A 25,293-nucleotide genomic window follows, 5' to 3' on the forward strand; every position below is an offset into this window, starting at 1 on the left:
CTTCGCTAATGACAGGATTTAGCGGGCTGCCAAATCCTCAGAAATATAGATGAATTCCCTTTGTCTTCTCACCCTTCTTCTAGTCAACTACTAGTCAATTGAAACCCATCAAATTTTAGAAATTCGATTATAAAGCAAATGCCAAACTGACACGAACTTAAGCTCAGGCTGATCGTGGATTTAGGTCTACAGATAATCTTTGAATTCCACTGCGGTGTGCAACTATCATATCAATAGTAGAGGAACTGTTTTTTAAAACTGTGTTGTAAGTGCTTCCTTATAAGTGCAGCCTCAAGTAGTAGGAGATCTGAACAATTTTCTCAGAAAAACTCAACTGATCAATATATAGGATGCGTAGGAGTTGGGCAAGGTCTCATGAAAGAGTTAGTTTTAGCCATATTTGACTTCTGATTTCATAAGTGACCTTGCTAACTGACCATAGAATTATTAAGGCAACAGCAATTGAAGTTGCGAAGCCTGAATCCGTATGGGATACACTTAAACGTTATTTTTTCTGACAATCAAATTGTGATCACTAAAGCCTCTCAGACTCATGGCAATTCCAAGTAGCTGTTGCTAATTTTGTTGCTCTTGATTCCCTGCGTTGTAACTGTTTCGTGCTCCTCTGAGCACAAATTTAAATTTCAACTTTTACATAAGTAGTTTACGCAAGAGACTGATGCATCTGTTATAGAGGCGAAAAGATAGGGTCAGATGTGCCAGGTAATTGCAGAATCATGTATTGATGGTTTGAGCAAGATATTCAGCAATATTTAATAAGATCTGGCCGATCACCAAATCTTCGCATGACAGTGTTCACAATGGTGGTGGACACAATGGGTTTCATCCATATTGTGCGTCCAGGCACCAATTCACCTGCAGCCTGATAGTTGAAATTTTTTGTTTGTCGGGACGACATAGATGACATAGCTTAAAAGGCGGAGCGTGATTGGTCGGCTATGTCTTCTCGCTGCTTTGACGTCCCTACGTCAGGTTGAACTCACGACAAACTATCGGCACCTTTAAGGTTTCAGACAGTATGTCGTCCATTCCACCTGACAAAGCGGCGATAAGATATAGCCGACCGATCACGCTCCGCCTTTTAACTTATGTAATCAATGTCGCCCCGACGAACAAAAATTTCAACAATCTGGCTGCTGTGCAGGTTACTAATGGATGGAAACCAATGGTGTGCACACTACCACTGTGAGAGATGTCGAACACCATGTTTGTGACCACCATTATTATGAGTAGTCAAACCAAGGTGTTTGAATATCCCTTGTTTGTTGCAACTCCAGTTCTGCTGTCACTAGCACAACTAACCGAACAGATCTGAAAATGGTCATTTATATTTATGGGTGCAGTTAGATTACGCCTCCTGAACTAAGTGACAGGTTGACTTAGTGTTTTTCCTGGACCGGATTTAAGAAAAAGAATACCATGGATCTGAAAATGGACAAAAATCCTTGAAGATCCGTCCGATAACTTTGAAAACTACTGAGACATCACCTGAGCGAGATGCACAAGATAACTTTTCTTCTTAGGTATTCACTGTTAAGTATTATAATACAAAATAATTGAGAGTAAAGCCATCCACCTCTTAGACATTCATATAATATTTGATGAAATTACCTTTCTCCCAATCACTTTACCAAATCGAAGTCGAGGTGACCTGATGATTATGATTAACATCGAAATAGCTATCGTCTGAAAACTGGATAAAAAGTGATCGGGAGAAAGGTAATTTCATCAACATAATGCAGCCCGATAAAAATAAGTTCAACTTTAAATTCATATAATAGACTGAATGAAATAACAATGAGAAGTCTGTGAATATGGTAAACATTTAATCTTAATAATTCCAGAGGGCAGTGCCAAATGTACATAAGTCGAACATGCATGTAACCTTCATGCAGACTGTAAATGATATGAGAACTTAAAAACTAATGTGGTAGGTAGCCGAATGAACACAGAAGTACTAATGCGTCTACAAGTTGAGAAAAATTACTATAGGAACATTCACAGTGGACAGGTAATATCAAATATTTAGAAGATTAACTGGGGATCAAAGAGTTGAGGAAAATAGGTAGAAGATGTTTTAAGCAATATTGGAAAGCAACTTGTACGTAAAAAAAATTAGTTATAAATGTTAAAAAGAGTCTTGTCCCTTCGATTTTCAAAATAAAAAGGCAAACATCTTGATAACCATATTTAAGGGAACGCTTTTGCATGGTAGAAAAATAATTCAAAGTCTTTTTCACATTCATTTCGAAAAACCCCCATAATCTAGATCAATTAAAACTTTTGACTAATATTTTATTGCCGTAATATAAGCTCGTGAAGTAAGCCTCTTGTTGTCGTGCTTCTCATTACTTGGTAAGAAACCTCTATTAACTCGCTAATTTGAAGCTGTACAGCAGCAAAGTTAATGTTAGAGTACCTGGAGCAAAAAGAAATTTTGAATTTTAGAGAAAAGCTGATAGGTTTTCTACCTTTTTTTTTTAATTACAACTTTAAGAATAATACACGTTTAAATTTTCGAGAAGGTATGACCCTCACCTAGAGAGCTGCTGACCTGTTGGTAAAAATGAGACTTGATACTTCATGCCGACAAGTTGGCCCATTGCATTAAAGAATCGTAAAGGTATACACATGAAGTGGCTGAGTAAATTGAACAATATTGCTTAGTGCAGTGACAGAAAAATTCTGAACAGTAGATTTGCAATAGCTGGCTCGAGGCATGAGGCATGGAGCTCCCAATCACTGCTTGGGGCACAACGACTTGTGAACTATCTTCTCGAGGCATGAGGCATGGAGCTTCCAATCACTGCTTGGAGCACAGCAACTTGTGAACTATCTTCTTCAATTAGGAGGGACTTCGGTTCCTGAGAGGGGCAAAAAAATACAAGACACTATTAAAAGAGTGAAAAGTTGTAGAACTGGCATGGAAAGACACTGTTAGTCAAATTCATTCTTCGAATATACCTTCCTCATCTACTTTCAGATTTAAAAACATGCATTTTAAATAGATATTGATGCCTAAGAACTTAAGCCCTTTTCGTGAGAGTCAGCGAAAGAAAATAAGTGTTAGAAAAAGCAATTTGAAATACGCTCCAATGAGAAAATGCATTCGAACAATAAGTTCTGAACAACTTTCAACAAGCTGTAAGTTTTATTGCGATTAGAACTTCAAGAGAAGCTTGAAAAATGTATACTACAACATATTGGTCTATTTTTCCCGAGTCACTCATCTCAAGAGGGGAAAGAAATGGCATCTCAAGGCAAAGGGGGAAAGAAAGACGATCCGACCCTGACAGAACTTGAGGACAGAAATTGTGACACGCAAACACTAATAATAATACTCTAGATTTAAATAATGAATGAGGCTTTGGCCCTTCGTAAGTTTATGCTTTGTTCAACCTTGGCGGATTTTTTGTAACTTCTTAATGATACCATTTGAAGCAATCCAAGAACTTCAGAGACAAAAACCGAGTATCAAAGGATGGAAATAAGGTCCAAGGTGATTGACAGCTACCTAAAGGCACAAACTCAGCGGAGTTGGGCAGAACTGGCAGACTTGGAGACTCGGCAATTGACAGATCCACCCAGACAACATGGACTGCTCTCAAGGCAATCGCGTTCACGCATTTGTTAGGCAGCGCACTTTTAAGGTGATGAATTGAAAGACATCACCACTGTATCAGTCCATTTTACGGACAGATAATTACTATCTACCTTCAACACGGATTCTGGATTCGTGGCAAAATTTGTAAGTGGCAAGTGCAGCCAATTGTCTTACAAGATACTTCAATTCCATGCTGCTCGGCAAAAAATCACCGAATAGAAAAATTAGGATTAAGGAAATTTTCATAGAGGCCGCGATTAGCCACGGTCTGCCCTATCCCAGAGGTCAAGACAAATTTTTCACGAGAATCTGGCTCAATGCATTGACTCTTGTCCATTGCTAATGACTTTAACTGACTATGTTCAAACCTATCATGAAGAAAGTCTGTTTTAATGCCCATTATTCCACCCACAGAATGATTAAGACTTGGCTGTTATTTCCGACTGCTTGTTTCTTTTATCTATTGATGCCTTTATAAACAAAAATTTTAACAGGTTTGGACAAGACTTTCATCAAACTTTTCTTAAGTATGAGCATGAGCACTTAGCCCAGAGCTACACTAGCTACACCCACCTTTGGCAATCTTGCAAGGTTCGGAAACATTACTTAAGCTGCAAAAAAAAAAGTTTTCTCCAGTTCAAATAATGTAAGGCCATAAACTAAATTTTATTTTGTCCGGACTCCGGGAGATTTCTCACGAGAGGTGAAAACTCAAACTTACTCAAAGACTGGAACCTTCAACAATTGTTGGGAGCTGGATACCAGGTCGATATTCAACTGTAAAATGATAGCTCGGTCCTGCATATGATCCTGTAGTTTCCTATCTAAAGAATCTCTAGTAGTAAATGCCTCATCTTGTAGCTGACACCAACACCATCATTGCCATTTTGAAACGTGAAGAAACACCTGAGAAAATAGAAAAAGCGTTGCCATCATTGCCGCACAGATAATGCTACATTCAGTTCTTCAAATTATGTTGTGACCTTGCGAACCTTATATCGACGGTGTAAGTTGGCAATCACATAACTCGTTTGCGGTGTCTGAAAATCTCCGCCTCTATGTTATTTTTTTAAAGGAGAACAAATTGACATAATTCCTTGGTGTTGGTGCAGAATTTTCTTTGCACAGAGAGGAATAATCACAGCAGTTTTGAAGAAAATCCGTTGAGTAGTTTTCGGTGTAAAAAATAAAGTATGGCAGGAAGTCTGCGACGTCGCAAACCGAGTTATGTGATTGCCGACTTGCACCATCGATATAAATATTCATATTCAGAGAAATTTCTGATAAGGAAAAACTAATACTTACTCTATGACAGAAGGCTTTAACAATTGTTGAAGGCTCCAACCAGGTCGACACACAATGGTAAAATGATTGCTCGATTGTGCATTTGATCCGATAGTTTGTTATCTGGGGGATCTCCCATAGTGAATACCTTATTCTCATCCTGTAGCCGACAGTAGCTGACACTGACACCATCATCGCCATTCTGAAACGTGAGCAAACACCTGAGAAAGTAGAATAAACCAAGATCTTTGTAGCAGATACTGTAGGAAACTTCTTTTCTTCAATTATTCATCTACTCTAGGACGATGCATTTTAATTTACGACCTTGCTGCGAACTCCCGGAATCCTCACTTGCATCTTTTCATTGGAATAGAATTTATGTCAGTGTAGTAAAAATACCGAGTAATATAGTCCAGTTACCCCTTCGCCCAGTTACCCGACCTCACCTTGTGCAAGTCAAAAAGTTGCTAAAAAATCAGGCTTGCCGTAATTTTTTCGTCTTCGGATTAGCTGACTTTCCTAACTTTCAGACTCCAAAACTGACTTTCCTAACTTTCAGACTCCAAAACTGACTTTCCCTACCCTTTCTTTCAAATTTCTTTTTTTTTTCTTTTCTTCTTAACAAAAATAATTTGAATGGTATATCCTTGCACAAAATGTCAAATTAAAGAAAAAGGTGGTCAGTACCTAGCTGATTGGGGGATAGCCTTAAGAATGATCAGAAAGAGCAAACATAACTCCCTGAATTTTCCCGGTGGCCGCCAATTCCCTGACTGTCTCGGTTTTCCAGACCGCCGGCACCCTGACGCAATCGTGGACTGCAACCTTTAATAATGGTTGAAAAAAGATACCAAGTTTTGGACATCGTCTTCTGGAACATGAGATCAGTTTTCACAATATCCAGTCCCATTAGGTATTAGGCATCAAAACTCTCTACCAGATCCATGACCAATACAAAGAACTTGGTCTCTTCTTCACTGACTCGGCGACTTTGACGCGGGAGTAGAAAAGTTGGATGGGGCGCAGCACGTGATACAACTATTTCGACTTCCAAGTAGGTAAGTTTGCATACCCACAAAAAGAAGGAGAATCTGTTCTCGACTGACTCGGAGACTGATACGAAGTGGAAAAGTTGGATGGAGCGATGGGAGCGATACATGCGATACACCTATCCCGACTTAGCGGCTGATAAAATTGCAAATCCACAAAATTGAGGAGAGAATGGTTTTCTTTATCATCGAAAGATAGAACGCTCGACTCACTGATTTCTACGAAAACATATGACGATGATTTTGATTAGTAGTGAAAATTGGTCAGAACGCACTGATTACTGTAACACTAGTGCGATAGCGTTGAAATTTAAGAAAGATTACGCGGGAAGAGTCGAATCACTTGGGAAATTACCGCTAGTGTTGAATTCGTGAAAAAAATTAGGTACTGGGCAGACAGTAAATTTTTTAAAACATTTCCCGTGAAAGCGTCGAGTTAGTACAAAATTGGTGGGACCACGTCCAATTTATGAAAAAATATTTGTAATTTTTGTTGAGAATTGGACGTATTTTCTACCGAGCGGAACTATATGTAAAGGTGGGAAAGATGGGGTGTGCTCGTTACGCGAGGGCCGCCGTAGGAATGAATGAGATTATAAAGCGCTGATGACGTCAGTGGCAACGACCGAGCCAAAGGGAGACGATCCGAGGCATTACATTAACTCATGAGCCCTGTCCGCAACGCTCTAGACACATTCCTACGGCTCATGAATCCCGCACACAGTTGCCACTTACTTAGAATAGATCAGTTTGCTGAATTGAAAAAGCAGGATTTTACATTCTGCCAAACGGAAGTGTGTGTCAAATTGCATGCGGGATTCATGAGCCGTGGGCATGTGTATAGAGCGTTGCGGACAGGGCTCATGAGTTAATGCCTCGGATCGTCGCCCTTCGACTCTGTCGTCGCCGTTGACGTCACTACCGCTCTATAATTCCCTCTCATTCTTACGGTCCTCTAGCGAGCACACCCAGGGCAGAGACGTAAACTTTCAGCACCTGGGGCAAAGATGTGGTCGCCCCCTCCCCCTGAGGGCAGGAGGGGAGGGGGTCGGAGTAAATCTTGAATTTAAAGAGCGTTTTTTACCTCTTCATCGTTTGCTCCCGCTCTTTTTCCTTATAGACTTTAGGGCGCCCCCCGCCCCTCCCTCTCTTCAGCACCTGGGGCAGCCGCTCTACTAGCACACACTACCCATGCTAAGGAAAAACGCCGTATGAGCCTTCAGACGTTGCCAGACTTCCTTTACACAAAACCAAATTTACAAGACCAATTGCGAATATTTTTTCTCAAACCTTTTCAGATACTTACGTTCGCAATTCAATCCAACATATCTGAAAATTTCACGGAAATATATGCAGAACTTCCCTCAAAAATACACATGTTTTATCCGGAGAAATTTGTCGACTCTCGAATGTTCATGCGGCGTTTTTCCTTCTGTCCTTAGCACGTGGCAGCATAGGACGCCACGGCTTTGACAAACCCTATCTTTCCACCTGCACATAGTTCTGATTGGTGGAAGTACGTCGAATCACTGTGAACACGCGATGTCATATTGTGGGCAGGCTGAATGGAGATGTTGCATGTGTGAGGAATTTGCGATTGGACTGTTCATTCTTAGGTCAAAGTTCGTGAGAAACACGATGGTGCCACTGATTTTCTCTGAAATCAACTCCCAAGCTCAAAAAAAGCTCTCAAGTTGAGACCAAAATAGAGGGGATATCTCCCACCCTACCCTGAGAGTCCATGTCTACAGCATGACAAACTCTCCATGCAAAGATAGGGAGCAATTACATTGACAGGGCTGCCACTTTATTTGGGGACTCGAAAACAGCAAAGTGAAAACACGGCAACCCTGCTAATGTGTTCGCTCCCTATCTTTGCATGGAGAGTTTGTTTTGATGTAGAGGTGGACTCTCGGGGTAGGGTGGATATCCCCTCCATTATGGCCTCACAACTTGAGGGCTTTTGTTGAGCTTGGGAGTTGATTTCAGAAAAAAACTAGTAGCACCATGGTGTTTCTCGCGAACTCTTACATAAAAATCAACAGTCAAATCGCAAATTCCTCACACATGCAACATCTCAAATCTTGGTTGCTCGAAACTGCGCCAGCCGAAAAACTTTCTGCTTCCCTGTCGTAGTCCTAACGAGATATCAGCGTGAACTCGGTGTCGACAACAAGTTGGCCTCTGTTTTGGGACTCTGAGTGATGAGGAAAGGGGTTGGTATGGTTGCGACTTGACATATTTTTAAGCATCGAAGTGCAGAAAATATCAAGATAGGTACACCAAAAACAGTGCAAAGAATGTAAAAAAGTGGGTACCCACGCTCGAACAAAAAAGTAAAAGAATACAAAAAAGAACTGAGAATACAAAAAAGTACAATGAATACAAAAAGTACAAAGAATACAAAACAGTACGAAGAGGACAAAAAAGTACAAAGGAGGACAAAAAAGTACAAAGGAGGACAAAAAAGTACAAAAGAGTACAAAAAAGTACAATAAGGAGTACAAAAAAGTACAAAGAATACAAATGAATCATTGAGAACGAAAACACACAAACTCGGAAAAATGAAAAGAATCAAGACACATATAAAACTATGCACAGTAGGTGAAGAAGTTACTTTAGGAAAAATATTTTTGCTGCCGAAAGACTAGTACTTATGAACACTTTAAAGGTCCAAGTTTGAACAGATGCGTTGTAAATCAACTGGTTTTAATGGAAGTTGAGCATTTTCGAGTTACCGAGTTGGTGTATTTTCATTCTCACTGATTCAATTATCAAAAGACTTGAAAATACACGGACGAACATTGAAGAGGGAAACACGCACGTTGTACACGTGTGGTGTGCGGTTCCTAGCAAGCAGCTAATCCCCACATCGGTAGAAAATTAATTACAAACTTCTTGCAATAATTTTAAGGCAAGTATCTATTTGTATGGTGAAACCAGAAGAACTTCCACTCGCCTTTTCTGAGAAGATAAACCCCTACTCATCCTGAATGGTGGGAAACCCTTATATCTAAGGTTCATAATGTGGGGGGGGGAGGGAGGGAGGGAGGAAGAAGAGTTGACTCTGACACACTCTTATCCAAGTTAGTTAGCAACACTGTTTTTCCTCTCCATCTGAATCCGTTAAAAATATCGATTGTAGGTGGGCAAGCTGCCTCGCCGAGAATCGATTGTTCGACACATGATTAAATGGTGGAAAAACAGTGTTGCCAACTTTCAAGAATCGCCACTGCTGCACCTCCTGGTCACGTGAAAGTTTCTTTCCAGAGTCATTCGTCGTTCCGGGATGGTAACCCAGTTAGTCAGGATCTTCACGAAAAAGGAAGCAAATTTTCACAAGGGGAAATCGAGACCGCAAGTGCTTCTAGTTTCTCCATGTACATAGAAAAAATGAGAAAAATTGATCAAATCTTCGGATCCTAAAGATGAGGGGCTGAAATCACTGGTTGGTCATTCCATCCAATTGAAAGTTCGCCATCTACCGGCGAGGAGTACTTCATAAAAGTTTGGTGGTAGTAGAGCCAAAACTTCCATATCCGTCTCGTAGATCTCTATGCCGAACGAACAATTAGCACAGAGATCTTTGAGAGGGCTGTGGCGGTTTCGCAGTCTTGAAGGATTTCGCGTGAAGTCGAGGAGTCAAAGGCGAAAGCTGTAACAGCCACCAAAAACGAGGTCCCAAATACAAGCACTGCTCAAGTCAAACAGCGAGCGGTCAAGAATCGCTTCAGTCTCTCTTAAACCAGAGGCTCCTTTGTCAGGGGCAGAACTAGGAGGCTCCAAAATGCATACTTCAAAGCTGTATTTCTTGGGGAGATATTGAGGTAAGAAATTAGTGTTTCCGACACTTCTTCCAGAAAAAGGCGAAATTCCTTCGGAGTTTAGCCACAAAAAATACATACATATATATTAACTACAACGTCATAGGTTAGACGAACGACGTACACGGGGAAAAAACTTCGTGCATGGGGCCCGAAATTGAGGTCATAAGGATCTCAGAAGTTTTCTGATCACGCATCCGAAAACTTGAGGTCGAGCTGCCAAAGGTCGGGTCAGACATCGAGGCACTTCGGTATGTACCGGAGTACTTAAGTGTGACCCGAACCCTTCGGTATACATCGAAATACTTCAGATGTCTGACCCGAACTTCGACAGCTGGACCTCAAATTTTTAGATAGGTACGTGATCCGAAAACTTCAGAGATCCATATGACCTCAACCTCGGGTCCCACGCACGAAGTTTTTTTCTCCGTGTAAAGAGACCCAATGGAAAACCTACTCTCGTGACTCAGAGATTTTGATTGGATAGTGAACATGCCGTGCTTCAGCCCCCGCTCCCATCCCTCGCATATCGCATCAGGGCCCCCTCCCCCTACCATTACCCTTAAAGTAGAGGGATGAATCTACTACGGAAGCAAACCAACATTGAGTTAAAAGGAACATGATATAGTATTACTGGTCTTTCAACTTAAAAGTAGCTTGCTAAAAAATGGCAAACTTAAATGACAAGAAAATGTCAACAGTTGGAAGATCAGAGATAGGTTTCAGTGACTGGTAAGCGTTTCAGAAATTCCCTGGCCCACTAATTCCCGGACTTCCCCTAACTTCCCTGATTTTTCGGGCCGCCAGCAACCCTGCATTAAATACTTCGCAGTTTATTCATTTTTGACAAAATCTGTTTGCAGGTGCTCCAGTTCAATGATTTAAGGTACGGCAATTAAGACGCGGAATGCCGCCGCGGAATCTTACGCGGCGGACGCAAGGGAAATCTGTTACACGCGTTTCAATGGGAGCGGCAACTAAGGAGCGGAGCGACACCGCGGAGTCCGCGGCGTCACGGCGCGGCGATCTGTCGAGAACAGATCCGAGCGGAATCCCTCGGAGATTCCGCCTCGTCCGTCGAGGTTTTTGATGATTTTTCATGTCTACCTGCTGAAATGTGGATCGAGGTGGCAACACCAATGGAAAATTGCGGGCCATCGTGAATTATTGGATTCATGAAATAAAAATATGTTTGTAGCACGATATCAACGAATGGCATTCCTACCTTGTGTCAGGTGCAAATAATACGACATAAGTAGGTAAAAGAAACATGACACCTTTTTTCCAGGAGATAAATCTGTAAAAACAAAACGAAATAACTATTCTAGAGCTTTTTGGCACCTGAACAATTTATTTAGACGTTGCTATATCTATAGAGAAACCTAATCGACCAATTTGTTTTGAACATCATGCCTGAAAGTAAAAAAATGCGTGTCTTTGCTTGCAATGTTGCAACTCTCTGCTCACGTTTCATTCGTTAATTTGAAACAGTTGATGGGAGGCTTATCTTGGACTTTTTGTAAACATTTTTTTGCTCATTCAATAATACTTTTAGAAATTTTACAAACGGATATATTGGTTGGTATTCTCGTAAAAAATATTGGAGATTTTGAAACGTGGTGAGTGTTCATTGTACTTTGTAGCAAGGCAAAACACACACTCGCGAGTTATCATCGGATACTGATTTATGACGAGACTGCCGACGGACACGACGGAATTTTGGAGGCGATTCCGCTGCTTAATTGCCGGGCACGGCGGAGCGGAAACTTACTCAACGCCTTGCTCGCTCGGGTCGTCCGCCGCGTACGATTCCGCGTACGATTCCGCGGCGGCATTCCGCGTCTTAATTGCCGTACCTTTAGAAGTTATCAGTGACGCACTGACGCAAGCTATTTTTTCTACAAGCTAGGGTCCTACCTCCTCACCAGGTTCTGAACTGACCGTAGGAAGTGAGATTTCACACTGAACTTTTTTTATCTCTTCCCGAAAATAGGTATAAGAAGATGTGCGCTCGAAACTTTTTTCCTGGAGGTTCCGTTAAAAACGGCACTGTCGCAATCGTCTCTGTTGGGTCAATTATGGGAGACTACCGTAAACCCTCCATCTCAGGAGGACAAAATTGTAGTCATGGACCACAGAACAAGGTACGAAGTGAAGTATTCCGATACTTGTACCTGCACCAAAATTTCACGTAGAATACGATTCGCGGAATGAAAATTACTGAAATTGACTCCTACCTAACAAATTCAAACCTCTCCCTTATGAAAACGTGATGGTCTACGTGAGTCAAGTAACACACACAAAGAGTTACCGTGGCAGTCTCAGTGATCCGAAAATATGGCAACCTCAATTTGGAGACGCTGCGTCTTAGCTACAGCAAATTGTTTACACTTCGAACAATTAAGAGAGGGAAAGGAGCATTATTGCTCGATTGAGAAGCCTGCCAAAACCGTTGTAAGGCGCGATTTGGCTCACGAACAGCGTTAAGTTTCTTTTGACCGGGCAATTCAGGATCCCCGTAACCAATGTAAAATATAAACGTTGATGTCTTAGTTATGAGTTGATTTCAGTCATTTTCAATGGGAGAATCGTGTTCTCCGTAAAATTTTGATTCAGAAACATGCATCAGAATTGGTACTTCATCCGGTGGTCCAATCCAACAATCGGAGGTTCTCGACCAATTTGTTATGCCGCTATAATAATCATTCATTTACTCCATCGGCACAATACGCATCGCTGGATTGGAGTGAGGGCAAGAGAGAGTTAGCATCACATGCGACGAGCACACATGGATTTCGTTGTTACGCCTGGATGCAACTATTCGGGCTCCACGGACGTCCGCGTTGCATACGCTCCAAGTTGAAGGCGTTTCACTCTCCAGGCACTCACCCCACATCACTCGCGGCGCGATGCAGCAACGGGCAGTACTGCCAGAATCCGAAATTAGAGAGCGTCCAGTTCTTCGTACGGCAAAGGACATCTCTTAGATGGGAATTTATGCACGCAGACGCGGTATTATTAGGGATTTGTTAACCGAGAAAATCGCATTGATTTTGTTGAGTTCGACGAATTGTGCAACATCGGCTTATTATGAATTCCGATTTTTGTTGCATGGGTGTGCTAACAGGGTGGGCAATCATTCCTTTACTTTCATACGATTAAGTAAGGGCACTTGATTAAATGCCACCAGTTTGGCACGTGGGCACAAGAGCGCAAACCAAGGCGGATAAAGAATGGTGGTCGCATTTCGATTTTGGCTGCCATCTTGAAGCACTGTGACGTCAGGAGGGTACGGCTTTTGCCATGCAATTCGAGGTTGAGCCGACTCCCCCGGCCTCGGCCGGCCCATGTACCCGATGTACCCGATACCGTGTGACGTCCAGAGGGTACGAAATGCGACCACCATTCTTTATCCGCCTTGAGCGCAAACAGCTGACCCGATTTTTTACGTGGAGCCCGGATCCACAAAAAATCCCCTGACCAAGTGACCAATAACAAAATCCTTCAACTTTTCCTCAATTTTTCCGGATTAGTTGCATTCCCTGACTTTTCTTCCCTGTTTTCCCGGTCGCTCGCCACCGCGTAATAATTCGTCGGCACGTGAGGCGGCCATCTTTTGACCAACACATTTAAGTACAATTTAGAAAGCCAGTCTAAGAGCTTTCGTAAATTCCGATTTTTTTTTCACGATTTAAATCGATTTAATCGGATTCTCGAGGCGAATCGAATCTGGTCGATTAATCGATTTTACCGAAAAAATCCCTGACACTAGCGTGGGATGTGAGATTCATTGGTGCTTCACTCTTGCACGCGATATCGCGATGTGCTGAGCATGGTTAATCGACTGTTCAGAATTCATGCCTGAGAGATGCTTGGATTGGGAGCGAAGAATGGAGATGTTGCATGTGTGAGGAATTCGCGATTTGACTATAGATTCTTAGGTAGAAGTTCGCGAGAAACACGATGGTCCCACTGATTTTCTCTGAAATCAACTCCCAAGCTCATAAAACGCTCTTCAAGTTGAGGCTGTAATGGAGGGGACGTCCCACGCTATTTTGAGAGTCCGCCTCTACATTTGCATCAAGACAGGTCCAGGGGTGCACCAGCCCCCAGCGACACTCTCGCATCCATCCTCTTGTCTTATGGTCGCCACCACTTTCAGTGCTGTTCCGTTTCTGTCATGTATATATTCGTGTCCATCTCTCATTTTCGTTGTTCGTTTTTTGGTTCTTCGCACCTTCACCTTCGGCAACCCCCAACATCTGGCAAACTCTCCATGCAAAGATAGGGAGCAAATACATTAGAGCAGGGTTGCCGTATTTTCAGTTTTGGAGTCCCCAAATAAAGTGGCAGCCCTGTATTTGCTCCCTATCTTTACATAAGGAGTTTGCCTTGATGTAGAGGCGGACTCTCAGGCTGGCGTGGGATATCCCATCCATTACGCCCTCATCAACTTTGAGAGCTTTTTTGAGCTTGGGAGTTGATTTCAGAAAAAAACCAGTAGCACCATCGTGTTTCTCGCGAACTTTTACATAAAAATCACGCAACACGGACACCCATGAAGCTTGAATAGTTGTATCCACGTTTTAATGAAACTCGTTCACTGCTCTCGTTCCAATGAGAAAGCTTCGCTTGTATCTCCTAGCGGAATTCCAGCACGGCGTGTTGTGCCGATTAGGTGGAAGGTTACCGATTGTTACAGCAAAATTGTAAAAGCACATCCCACCGATAATTTGTTTTCGTGAAAGAGCTTGAAACACGAATCCAAGCAGAGATGTACATCAACCAATGATAAGTTCAGAACCCAGAGAGGTTGAGCTAAGAGGAGCGGTAGAGTGGTGAGGTAAAGCTTGAGGTGAAGGTAATAAAACACTTGTATCGAGTTATTGATTGCTTCAGGGTCATCGAATTGGAGCACCAGCAGAGACAGTTCATGGAAAATCCATCAACGACGAAGTATCCAAGGGAAGCCTAACATAAGTCCCTGGAAGTAACTCCTAAATAGGTAATTGACTGAAGTCGAGTAAAGGTTTCTTCTTGAATTTTCTTTTATTAGGACATTTGCGCTTTAGAAGTGTGCCTCGACACTCTACGTTTGCACTTCGAGGCTATCTATTCCTCACTTTCGGGGATTGTGCTTTAGGTATCGTCCAAAGTAGGATGGAACAGCGTCCCCTCCTACAAGGGCCGTTAAATTATGAGTCACATTTGTGCAGGCTTTAGGCACCCCCCCCCCCCCCCGCACGTAAACCCATTGGCCACCAACCTTTTAACCCTTTGGATTTACGTTGGCTTGATCTCCCTCCCTTTTGGCTTAAAATATAAGTAGAAAAAGCCTAGAACACGTTGCTGAAATATCTATTAGTAATAATCATGGATTCTTTATCCATTGAAGTGAGAGGTTTCCGACATCTGTCACCTTCCACCCTCAAAGACCTAGCGCCCCCCCCCCCCCCCCAGCTTAAACCCTCTCCGCTGCATGTCTCGATGTACTCGGACGACCGCCCATGATCTATTAATGCGACTTAGTTATAGATTCCGCCGTTCTACTTCTGAGAGAAAACCTAAGAATAAGGAACAAACGCCGTATTGCTGAAACGTATGACATCACTGAGATGATACTGATCAGACGACGATACGTTGACCAATACGTTTTCTGATGACGACGATCGTTGATCAGATGATGATGAAGATGATCGTTGAGCAGATGATGATGACTATGATCGTTGATCAGATGATGACATCCACAGATTCCCGTGGCAAAACGGTATAAAAAACTGAACGTCAGCAGTTTTTTAACGCGTTTGGCCACAAGGAAATCGGGATTGGGCACTGTCTCCTGAGAGCCAGGTGCTGCCTGATGTTGACGCCGGCTGACCGGGCGATGGGGTAACACCACTGTCACTGTTGAAGTAGTGTCAAAATAAGACAAACCCTTACTCCCCTGTATAGCGGAAGCCATTAAACTATGCAAGGAAGTAGAGGGTTTGGATTAAAATGACGACAATGCTGACTGATACACTGGTACACGAGCTGAATAAATAAACAACAATTTGATGCTTTACATTACAAGAGAATAAAGGAGTGGACGGGTAATTTAGATGCTACAATGCAGGGCAAAAAACTACAGTAGGTGAGGGTGCAGAAAATTTCAAACCACGCGAACGCGGCCCTGTTGTTTTCTGGTCAGGGGTGCAGAACCTTCAAAGCTTCCACATTTTCACGCGCCCGCCAGCCGGCTTTACACATTTTTCTTATCAGTTTTCCGCAAAATTTCCCACCCATCTAAAACAAAAATAAGTTTTTCTTCTCTTTTTCTTTGAGTTTCGACTTCTGGCTCCTTGAAATTTTCCCTCCTTCCACGTTCTTGGGGCTTTTCCACATCGCCCCGGCGGGCGCGTGATCGGGCAATTTCAGCACCCCTGGTGCTGGTTGGTGGGCATTCAGAGACCTCTGCGGGAACGAGGAATATTCGGGGGAAAATGCCAGTTCTAATTCCGATATTAATGTCCAGCGATGAGGCAATTCATAGAGGTGCAAAATGTTCTAGGACTCCGCAATTTTCAAAGAGTAGCTGAGTCTACGCAAAGAGGTCATTACAACGCACTGATCAACATTTTGATGAGTTTCTTGTTAGTCTTAAAATGAATGCGAAAGATAATTAGGGTATATTAAGTATTCCACGCAAGTTAAAAATTTGAAAAGCGGAAAAATTCTGGGGGGAAAAAAGAAAAAAATTGCGCCTCCACAATTTTTGAGGCAATCTTCACAACTTCGTCGCCACTGCGGGGCCGATAACGGTTAGCACGTTTGGAAATCCACTTCATATTGAGTGAGGAATCACATATTTGTACATTTCTCTTCGTTTAAGGAAGAGGAGTCATAAATTCAGAATTATAAATGAAGGAAAGCTAAGGTTTGGAGCTTTCTGCACCCTTGATCTATCATGATACATGTAATATGCTAGGTCATCGTAGGCAGACCATCCTGATTACTTACAATTAAGGACCGTCCCCACCCGTACATAAAAATGTAGAGATTTAAATTTAGATTTTAAATAAAATTATTTTAGTACTTAATTAAAACCAAATTAGCCCTCCTTCGATCATCGGATTCTCACCTAACCCCTCATCATCGTGATGCACCTCAGTTCGCGTCGGGGATCACAGGCTTGAGCAGATGAGACCAAGTGTTCCAAGGTGAGGAAGTGAGGAGTGGAAATTCAAAACCTGGTAAGCTATGCGAAGATTGGGCGAAGATTTCCCTCATTTAAAAACTAGAGTCAAATGGCTTAAGAAGGGAGAATGGCATTCTAGTCGCGAAACTCGACACCAAAACTGTTGGAATCCGCGAAGCCGTTTACTCTGTATTCCATAGGAATCCGACTGAATTGTCAGATTTGGGGGCTTGACCGTGTCTAAAGTTGGCTTGCCATCTCTTTACTCGGGACGCCTCCATTGTTGACATGGCTTCAACTGTCGGAGGCGGACACCACCACCCATGACAAAAAACGAAAATTCAAAAAAATGTCCACGTTAGGATTGAATAAAGAGTGGCATTTAGACTTTTTACCAGTAAGGGAGAGCATTCATTAACAGTGCAGCACCAGGTCGCTTGCCAGGTCTGAGTTTCTACTCGTTAAAAAATAATGAGATACCTATAGTTTACAAAAGACATTGAATGGGCACACAGTATGGGGAATGGTACAACTGTCAACACGGAAAGAGTAACTTGGAAAGAAAAACTTGTTACTTGGAGCCCCGGTGCCAGGGACCCAGTATCCCCCCCTTGTGGCGGGCCTGATTTCATGCACGCTGGGGCGTGTCGATTTCCTTCGACATTTTTGCAGTGGTGAATACACATAGCTGAAGTGCGCTCCAGCAAGAATTGTATTTACAAATGGGTGGTTTTTCTACGAGCATTATAAATAAACAAGTGGCACGGAATATAACAAAAGAATATGAACTATGCAAAACGATAATCCCCGTAACGGAACTTGGCTGATTTGAAAACGCCTTCAAATGCGGCGTGATACCTCACGCATTCCGGGGAGTTCGAATAGTTGTATCATTGCGCCTTAGAAATGTGACGGAAGATTTAAATGGAAATAGCCTCCATGCACGCTGGGGTCGCTGGGCGTGTCGATTTCCTTTGACATTTTTGCAGTGGTGAATGCATAGCTGAAGTGCGCTCCAGCTAGAATTGTATATAGCAAATGGGTAATTTTTATACGAGGATTATATTTAGACAATTGGTTAGAAATGGAAACAAAATAATATGAACTATGCAAAACGATTATTCCGATAACGGAACTTGGCTGTTTTGAAAACGCCTTCAAATGCGCCGTGATACCTCACGCATTCCGGAGAGTTCAAATAGTTTTATCATAGCGCCGTATGAATGTGACGGAAGATTTGAATGGAAATAGCCTCCATGCAGGCTCGCCACATCCCATCTCGGGCCCTGGTACCAGTTTTAAGAGGTCCGGGCCCCAAGCACAGAGGGGGGTTCCGAGGGGCATCCCCCGAGAAATCTTAGAATTTATCCGACTAGTCTGACGCATTTTGAAGCTTCCATAAAGAATTTTTCCATCAATTTCTGCGGAATAATCATTTTATAGTAGTTTTTATTTATACTTTCAGCACAAAATACTTGCGAATTGGTGCATTCAAAACATCTGGAAATTTTTAATTTTTTTTTTTGGGGGGGGGGGGGGATGCATTTCCAAGTTTAGCAATTTAGCAATTTTTTTAAGTGGTAGCGTGGTGGTTTTAGTGGTTTAGTGGTGGTTTAAAAGGAAAATCGGATTCAGAGAAAAAATCACCAACGAGAAAAGTGACAAAATCTCTCATTTCCCGAGAGTATATCTTTAATTTTGTCGACTTCCTGTGATACAATAGACGGCACCTTCAATTAGTCGAGTTAAGACTAAGAGAGAAACCGAACACGGAATTTGGCCTGGAACGGCGCGGCGCAGGGAGCAATGATGACGAGAACTTGAGATGAAAAGGAGAAACCCTCGGCGCGGCGGTCGGCATGTTAGCGCCTACAAGACTGCATGAATACTTCACGCAGGGCGTCAAAGACAGTGCGGTCGCTGCGGTCAGCAGCGAGCGGTGTGAAACGCATAGCGCCTACAAGACTGCATGAATACTTTACGAATTACGTGAACTTTTGCAAGTAGTGTTGACAGGGCTTACGCGAAAAATGTGTCCAACACGAGTAAACGCGTCTTATGCACCCCTTCCCCTCCGGCACGTTCATTTGTTAGTTTTTCATTGATGTTTCAAAATAAATGAGGGGGGGGGGGGGGCAAAATACAGGCGGCCAATGGCGGCAAGTAAGTAAATCCGGCTCTGGTTACCTATGCAGCAAAACTGAAGGCGGACTTGTTAAGTACGAGTTCCACTGATGCGATCAAAAAGACGCATGCGTCAAACTGTGATCAGTTTGTGTAGACACTCTTGATTCATCCGAATATTTAAGTAGGAACATGAAATTCTCTTCAAAAATCTCCGTAGGTACTCAATAATTAAGAATAAGTTATATACATATTTTAATTCCCAAGTTCGGCTCCTTGTTTTGATCCTGAAGATAGCCACACTCTCGGAAATTCGGCGCGTCTTTTAATTAAATCTAATGTTTCACCCGATTGCAAATTATTTGATTAGTATTGGTCGCGGGCCGATGCGCCGATTGCCCGATATAATTTGGTGCATTCTAATTATACCGCCTTGCAAGGGAAGAACGCCATATGAGCCCATCAAACGTTGCCGGATTTCTTGGCATATAGTATTACTGTACAGGAAAATCAGTCAGTATTTTACTCGCAATCACATCTAAGTTACACCGGCGGATCCAGATAATTGGAAAACGTTGTCTTATCTCCACTTAAGCCTGCGGAAATGTATCGAATCTTGGAGGGGCCAGGTGCTCCGGCAAGAATCGATTATTTAGCATAGGTTTAGATGGAGGAAATCCAGTGTTGCCAAATTGCTTGATCCGCCTCTCTCCTAAATATAATTTCTTCTTTAAGAACGTAACCCTCTTCTGTTTTCTCTTCCTTATCGGCAATCGTTGAGATTGAATTCCTCATCTCAGTGCACAACATACCATGATCTCCTGAAAATCAGTCGTAAGGGAACTTCCATGGATGAAGCTGGCAACTGGCGAGAGTGCGTATGGCTCCCGAGACAAGTGCCCCCGACACCGCGTCCTCACTCGTCAAGCAGGGCAACGCCAGCATGCCACTTGACGGTGTCAACAATCAATGATATACCGGCTGTAATTAGAAAGGGGCGAATATTCTATCACCGGCTCACAAAAGGAGCATGGTCTGTCATCGAACGGACAGCTTAATCCGGGTTCGGTCTTAAGATATTTAAAGTTGCCCAATTGCCTCTCGCGTCAATTTGTTTCGACGAAGGATTGTGAAAAACTTCCTGAAGATTCTGTACATGCGAACCCTCAATTTTGAGGAGTCATCTCACAAAATTGAAGTTTCAGTGTGGCTTATTGATGAGAACGTGACTTCACTCGTAATGGGGTAAAGGGGTAAAGAGGTAAAATCTCAACAGCGCAAACCCTCGAGGAAGCGCAATAGGGTGATTCCGGCAGAGAGTAGTTTGCGTAAATGATTGCTCTTAAAACTGGAGAAAAAGACAAGACAATCCTAGGTACGTGTGTTAGGAATTTGGTTGCATTAAATTTCTCCTTTAATGCGTGGTATTAAGTCCGTTCAAAAGACAAGCTAACATTTTTTAATGAACATGCTCGTGAAGTCTGAAGAAGAGCGTTTACGTAAATACCTACAACAAAAAAGGAAAGGAAAAGTAGGGAGAGAAAACCTCTTGGTTTTTATAAACACGCCTAATCGGGGAATTCATACGAAAAACTTCAGACAGACTTCCTTAAAAGGTTAAAAAATATTGATTCAAATTGAAGCATTAACTGTGGTTTGCAACGTTGCAATTAAGGGAAATAAGCTCCTTTCCGCGTGGAACCATCGATATTTGGGTACGTTTAGTCGTTTACGGCAGGCGTGACATACAACTATTTGACCACGGTTGCAGCTTCCGCCCTGCCAACCCTGGCGGGTGGGACGAACACTAAACCGCTGTGACACTTAGACGATGCGTCATTATTCAGGACTCCCATCTAATTTTCACCATAAGAAACATAAACAACTATCCTAATAGCTACGATTTAGAATCAGGGGCCGTGGTTTTTTTCGGTAAAAAAGAAAAAGAAAAATCAGACTAAATATAATAACGCGACGAAATTTCCCGTGAATTCAAATAAAATCGTTCGTAAAATTATTGTAAATTTTTCAGAGAATCTATGCGCCGACTTTTAAAAAAATATTGATTCAAATTGAAGCATTAACTGTGGTTTGCAACGTTGCAATTAAGGGAAATAAGCTCCTTTTCGCGTGGAACCATCGATATTTGAGTTCGTTTACGGCAGGCGTGACATACAACTATTTGACCACGGCTGTAAGCATGTTGCAGCTTCGCCGGATTGAAGGCGCGTCAAACTGCGAAGATGTCTTGACCAGCCTGCCACCAACTCTGGCGGGTGGGACGAACGCTAAAACCGCTGCGACACTTAGACGATGCGTCTTTATTCATGACTCCCATCTATTTTTCACCATAAGAAACAAAAATAATTATCCTTGGAGGCGGACATCCGTGGAGCTCGAATAGTCGCATCAAGACGTAAGAACGAGAATCGTGTCGTGTTCGTCGCATGCGATACTAACCGAGGGCGCTAATTTTATTCCTCTGACACCACTTTAAACTAATTTAAGTGAATCAGTTGTTTTCAAAAGGGAACAGGTGCATTCTTCGATGAGCCTTAATGATTAGTTAGCATGCCCTAATATGCAAGTATGCAACCCAAGTCTAAAGCTGTACTTGTTCCCTGATGAAAACTGATTTGAAAGTTGCCGATAAAGGAATTCGAAAACACCTGTTTATACGCTGCGGTGGTTGTTTAGTTCCGTTGCCGTCTTCTGAAATAAGAAACAATTCAAGTATCTGAGCACGATTTGTAGCGTTTTGACGAGTCTATTATTACGTGAGCTTTGTTCTCTTTCTTTATTCCCTACTGGAAAAGTACGTTCGACGCGCAAATGCACAAGGTAAAAAAAAAATAAAAAAAAATAAAAAATAAAAAAAAAAAATAAAATAAAATAAAAAAAAAAAAAAAAAAATAAAATAAAAAAAAAATTGGAGTTAATAACTTCCTTGTGAATCTTACGGATTTTCAGCAAAGGCGATGAATAATTGGACTGCATTTTGCAAATTTGGAACTATAAATTCTGGCTCATCTGAAAAAACGCTTATGTGCATTGGTAAACTAATGGCACATACGTTGTTTTTAAACCGGGCTGGAATTTATAGTTCCTAATTGCAAAATGCGGTCCAATTGTCATTCAAAAAAGTGGGATGAGACAAAAAGTCCGTAACATCATAAGCCGGAACCCTCGTAGATAACCAAAAGTGAGATGTCTTAACTCTGGGTATAATGGGACTCCAATGAGTATCAACGTGGCAACCGAGCACCTGCCAGAAGTTTCGACGCGATGACTCAGGCCTAAGATTTACGGCTTCTCACTTGCCGCGGGGATATTATGACCCTTCGGCTGGGCCGGCAGTGTCGGGGCATAGAGAAAAAAAAGGAGGTGTTTGCATTTCGGGCATCTTGGAATTTTTTGATGACTTGATGACGTAGGTGGGTACAGTGTGAAGGGGACGTCCCTGTACCCAGCCGTACCCACCTACGTCATCAAGTCATCAAAATACTCCAAGATGCCCGAAATGCAAACACCTCCTTTTTTTTCTCTATGGTGTCGGGGGTCGCGGCGCACGGTCCAACCATCAAGGCCCACTCCACAAAAATCTGCTCAGATAAGGAGTTTCTGGGAAGCATAGAGAGATCGGTCCTCTCATGAGAAAGTCATCGGAGAAGGAATTTTACTGGCGATACGAGACGACAACCCCCCCCCCCCCCCTTCGGTCTCATTGCGCCGGCAAGAGCGCGTCTAGTGGGCGGAAGTGCGCAGTTATTATACAGGGTTATTCGAAAGTCACGCACCACTGGCCATGAGGGGGGGGGGGATATGAAATTTTTAGGTTACCCCCCTCCCCTCCCACGAGGGAATCAATAACTGGAAAGTACCTAAAAAAGCTTCCCCCTCGATGTGAGAAAAACGTCTTAAACCGCAAATCGGTATCATAAAATTGGAACTACTTTACGGCCAGTGGTGCGCGACTTTTGAATAACCCTGTATACCTTGGAAACCTAAAAAAGACGAGAGGGGACGAAGAATAGTAAAATGACTAGGTGGCTACAGCAGCCCCTAGCCGCTAAGCGTCCACAGAGGCTGCTTCAAGGCCAGCGAAATCGTCGAATTCTCCCGGACGAACAAATTGAAATTGCCTAAGTTGGACTTCGACGTCCCCCTCCTCACCCCGGCCCATGGACCGTCTTACTCCTCTTCCTCACCCCGTCCATTGAGAGTCTAAAAAAATGCGTTTAGTAGATTGGAGAGTATATCTGCCGTGCTGGGGAAAAACGCCGTATGAGCATTCAGGCGTTGCCTAATTTCCCCAGGTAAATCACCAATTTTCAGGTAGATTATTGAACATTTGTCTACCAATTTTTCAGATCATGTTAAGTAATTTGATCTAAGACTTCTGAAAATTTCAATGAAGAATGTTCATAATTTTCCTCAAATATGAACATTTTATCGGAGGAAATTTGACAACTCTTGAATGTTCATACGGCGTTCTTCCTTAGCACGGCAGATATCTTTGATGGGCTTGGCCATCTTACGGGAGGATACCTACTGTCTCAGCCCGGAAAAAATGGCGACCGATCAACAAGTGCTAACGGAGAATAATTAAAGTTGACACCAATTACAAACTACAGGATTGATACACATCAATAGTAATTTCCAGTGCAAATGCCCCGCGAAAAATGCGGTAACTTAATCCCACTCGCGGAACGGCTGCATGAATATTACTTTAAACGGTAAGCCATTCGCACAAGGACGGTTTTTCAATGGGTGGCGTTAAGAAGCGATTTACAGCGCCGACTGGATTGAGTCAGTGGGAGAGGAAGTTAAGAATCTGTGAAAACCTTCAACTCCGTTCATACCTAATTTAAGGGGTTTTAGAAGTGGTTCCATGGGTTATCTCATATTTTCTCCTTAAACCATCTTCTGAAATTGAGAATTCGACGAAATTAACATCAAAATATGCAGTTGTTGTGAAAAAATTCATTTTCGACCTCTCCCGATGACTCAATCCACTGTTCGGCGGGAAGATGGAGACGCCGCGAGCTGAAATGGTAGATTTCGAACTTTTACCACTGTGATGTTCGCGAGCGTTCTTATTATGCTCCATTTATAATTACTTGGGGCACAAGTTCGGTACACCCCTGACCACTGGTTCCTGATCCAACCCCCTCCTTCCGTGAGGAATTTCAATTTTAGATAATAACACCTCGTCGATTTCCGATACTGTATCTCTCAGCAGGCCCGCCACAAGGGGGGGGATACTGGGTCCTTGGTACCGGGGCCCGGGCCCTGGAGGGGCCCGTGACGCAGGTGACAAACCATTACGAATTCAAGTGTAACCCTTGTCTCGTAGGGAAAAGTGAAAAAATTATCCTAAAAATTCCGCAAAAGGTGAATAAAGTTTCAAAAACACGCTAGGTCACTATAAAATTTTTCTTACTTTTTTAGAGATTTTCAAGATTTTGAGTATATGTAGAATGATATCTTTAGTAACTGTGTTTCATTTTCTTCCGTTGTCGGATGCTAAGAGGCTCCTTTCTGGGCATCCTCGACTTCAATGGCTTAACTCCCTTGCCACAGACGTACGAAAGGGGAGTCCAGGGGGGGCCGGCTCCCCATAGAATTGAAAAAAAAAATTTATAGATGTTTTGAATGCAACAATTCGAAAGTTTAGGGTGCTGAAAGTAAACAAAGAGGCGTAATTATTCTGCAGAAATTGATGGAAAATCTCCATCATAAGAGCTTCATAATGCGTCCGAATAGATTTAAAATTTCAAAAATTTTCCGGGGGAGGTCCCCCGGACCCCCCCCCCCCCCCCTTGTGCTAGGGGCCCGGGCCAGAAAATTGGTACCAGGGCCCGAGATGGTATGTGGCGGGCCTGTCTCTCAGATTCCGAGTTATGAACACTCAGCCCTCCTCCTCCCGTATACCTCAAAAAATCGAGGTGCCAGGTCATTTTCAAGTTTAATTACTGTGACCGACGGTTAAGAAGCTTCGGAACTCAATTCATTCGGTCCGAGTGTCACCGGAGACCCCGGAGTGCAATTTCAAAGGTACACTGCGTGATGAAGAAAATTCACGCGGAGTTGCAAAACCGGTGCTTCGACAGCTGTCATACATAGAAAATTAGTAACACTGAGAAAGCGACATAGGCGCTTTTCTTGGTGCTCCAATTAACTCGCAGGATTTAGTGCGCATTTTGGATG

The 25,293-nt window shown here is 42.7% G+C and overlaps 2 long non-coding RNA genes across 2 annotated transcripts in view; both read right to left on the bottom strand.

Moving 5' to 3' along the window:
- The window catches only part of LOC140224286 (uncharacterized), a 151,095-nt gene that overhangs the window by 82,649 nt on the left and 43,153 nt on the right, over positions 1-25,293 (bottom strand). The gene's annotated exons all lie outside the window — the stretch shown is intronic.
- The window catches only part of LOC109041041 (uncharacterized), a 41,327-nt gene continuing 17,072 nt past the window's right edge, over positions 1,039-25,293 (bottom strand). Inside the window, exons 2-4 of the long non-coding RNA XR_002009919.2 lie at positions 4,931-5,111; positions 4,347-4,531; positions 1,039-2,885 (exon numbers count right to left, since the gene is read on the bottom strand). This is a non-coding gene — a long non-coding RNA (uncharacterized lncRNA). The remainder of the gene's footprint in view (positions 2,886-4,346; positions 4,532-4,930; positions 5,112-25,293) is intronic.

Source organism: Bemisia tabaci, chromosome 1, assembly GCF_918797505.1.
Source record: "Bemisia tabaci chromosome 1, PGI_BMITA_v3".
Lineage (NCBI taxonomy): Eukaryota > Metazoa > Arthropoda > Insecta > Hemiptera > Aleyrodidae > Bemisia > Bemisia tabaci.